General features: G+C 45.2%; 1 non-coding gene across 1 annotated transcript; it reads left to right on the top strand.

Moving 5' to 3' along the window:
• The first annotated feature begins 2,467 nt into the window (after window positions 1-2,467).
• On the top strand, window positions 2,468-2,571 carry LOC142869895 (small nucleolar RNA U13). The gene has a single exon (XR_012918442.1). It is a non-coding gene; the product is annotated as a small nucleolar RNA U13 (small nucleolar RNA).
• Window positions 2,572-2,901: the final 330 nt, after the last annotated feature.

The following is a 2,901-nucleotide window of genomic DNA, read 5'->3' as shown; positions in this document are numbered from 1 at the left end:
TTCAATATGTCATGCTCCAACTTCTAGTCTCCGAAAAAAAAAAAAAAAGTCATACTGTTGATTACCCCATGGCCTTTGCACAGCCTATTTCTTCTTTCTGCAATACTTTTTCCTCTTCCTCCTTGCCTGGCTAACTCCTATATATATACCCTTGAGTTCCCAGCAGAAAAGTGTTCCCTGGGGCTCCAGGCTGGGTGACATCCCATGTCACATGCCTTTATAGCACACTGTATTTTACCTTTGGAGCACTTACCAATAATTAGTGTTCTCATAAATTCACATTGGAGGAGTGGGGGCAGGGAGACAAAAAAGAAAAAGAAAACAAAATGAATTCACGTTGGTAATTATTATTATTATTATTATTTTTTGAGACAGAGTCTCGCTTGTTGCCCAGGCTAGAGTGAGTGCCATGGCGTCAGCCTAGCTCACAGCAACCTCAAACTCCTGGGCTCAAGCAATCCTGCTGCCTCAGCCTCCCGACTAGCTGGGACTACAGGCATGCGCCACCATGCCCGGCTAGTTTTATATATATATATATTAGTTGGCCAATTAATTTCTTTCTATTTATAGTAGAGATAGGGTCTTGCTCTTGCTCAGGCTGGTTTCGAACTCCTGACCTCAAGCAATCCGCCTGCCTCAGCCTCCCAGAGTGCTAGGATTACAGGTGTGAGCCACCGTGCCCGGCTAGGTAATTATTTTTATACCATATCTTTACATTAGTAAAATGTATACCATGTTAATACATTGTAATTATGATTCTAATTAATGAATTCATTATCGTATGACTATCTGTTTCAGGTCTGGGAGTAAAAGACAAACCTATGCCCAACACAGGGCTCAAACCCACAACCCTGAGATTAAGGTTCTCGTGCTCTATCGTCTGAGCTGGCCAGGTGCTCCTGTTTCAGGTCTTTCTCCCACTCTAGTGCAAGTGCCACCAGGGCAGGCCCCCTTCTGTCTCATTCACCCATATCCCTAGTGACATACAGCTCCCAGCCAGGAAGAGAGGCTCGACAAGTGGCTGCCACTTGTCACTGAATGAAAGAAAGAGCCGCAAAGCTGTTCGGCAGGTTCTCGGTCTCCCTCTCTGAGCCAGTGCTGTCTCTTGCCCCTGCTTTGCTCTTGGTTCCCCTGGACTCTTCTCTACAGACCAACTTCCACCGCTCAGTCAATTGCTGTTCTCCTGTCACTTTGGCCTCCCCACAGTTCAGGCTTGTCCCCTGGGTCACCTGCAGTCCCGATTCTACTTCAGGGCCTTTCTGCTCGGGGGCCTGCCACCAACTGACCACAGCCTTTGCATTTCTTTGCTCAGATTCTTGGGATTAAGTGTCCCTTGGTTCAACCCAACAAAAGGAGTGGTTTGCCTCTGGCCGAGGACCCATCCCAGCGATTTTTCTCTGGCCCGGACAGCAGCAGGAAGGAGTGAGGGAGCTAGGGCAGGGTAGGTTGCCAGAAGGGAGAATTGAATGTGGCAGGAAATCTCACTGGCATTCTGGCCACAAATGTAAAAGGAACCAATACATAGTACTTTCTTTTTTCTGGTTTAAAAGAGTTGAGAAGGAAGCTACCGCTTTCTGGGTAAAATTTTACATTGCTTCTTCACACGCACAGAGCCATCGTAAGGTGTCTGCCCAGCCTGATTCTCTGGGAACTGACCCCTACAATAGACAAGGGTGTATATATGACCCCACCCCATCTCTGATGGATCTGGGTCCAGGACCTCCTGCCTGGATGTCTTGCTCTGGGAATCGATAATATACATCTGGGCTGGGTGCAGTGTTGAGCAGAGCAGTGTACAAAAATAAAAATTGAAAAACTAGCTGAGCATGGTGGTGCTTGAACTCCTTAGCTTAATGGATCCTCCTGCCTCAGCTCCTGAGAGCTATGACTACAGATGCACACCACCACACCAGCTAATTTTTGTGGTTTTGTAGAGACATGGTCTCATTCTTGCTCAGGCTGGTCTCAAACTCCTGGCCTCAAGCAATCCTCCAGCCTCAGCCTCCCAAAGTTCTGGGATTACAGGCATCAGCCACTACACCTAGCCTGAGCTGAATCTTAAACCAGCCAGGGCACGATAGAGAAATCACCTAATTTCATTGCAGTGCACCCCCAAAGCTCCAGAGATGGCAGAATGAGGTAACTCTGGCCTAGGAGCGAGGGTGTGGCCTGAAACCAAAGACTTATTGAAATTCTGCTTTAGAAGAATTAGACCCTCCAATCCCTCTCCCATTTCATACCCCGCCAACACATCATTTTCCTTTTTCTTTTTTGGCATCCCTGAATGGGCTCAAACAACATATCATTTTCAATCTCAGTTTCTAAATTCAAATGTTGCCTTGAACTTGTGAACATTTTCAGGACTGGTTAAATATTTTCATGTTATCTTTGCAATTTTTTATTAAGCTCAACCAGGTTCTCAAAAAAAATGTCAATCAAATAAAACTTTTAAAAAAGATGATAATAGATCCTTTTGTGGCTCTCAAGCTTGATGATTGGGTTTTCACACTCGTGTGTGAGATGTGCCTCCCTCCAACCTTGCTAAGACTTCAGCACATTACCTATTTGACATGAAAAGGGGGAGAAAAAGATAAAACAACAATAGAGCCAAACTGAAAAGTAAGAATTATTCATAAAACGTGTTTGTTTGAGTTACAAATTTGTCCTTTGGAAGCCATATACCTGATATGAAAATATCTGAGGTGATGCTCTGACCCTAAACATGAAGGATTGTAGAGGCTTGTGTTACTGAGAATCCCCATTTTTTATAACCTCATATAATGTGGAATTCAGAGCTATAGGCCAACTTTACATACTTAAGGGTCTCACTTTGTCACCCAGGCTGGAGTGCAGTGCTGCAATCCATAGCTCACTGCAGCTTCAAACTCCTGGGCTCAAGCG

The sequence above is a fragment of the Microcebus murinus genome, chromosome 2 (assembly GCF_040939455.1).
Source record: "Microcebus murinus isolate Inina chromosome 2, M.murinus_Inina_mat1.0, whole genome shotgun sequence".
NCBI lineage: Eukaryota > Metazoa > Chordata > Mammalia > Primates > Cheirogaleidae > Microcebus > Microcebus murinus.
This window is presented reverse-complemented; position numbering and strand designations above follow the sequence as displayed.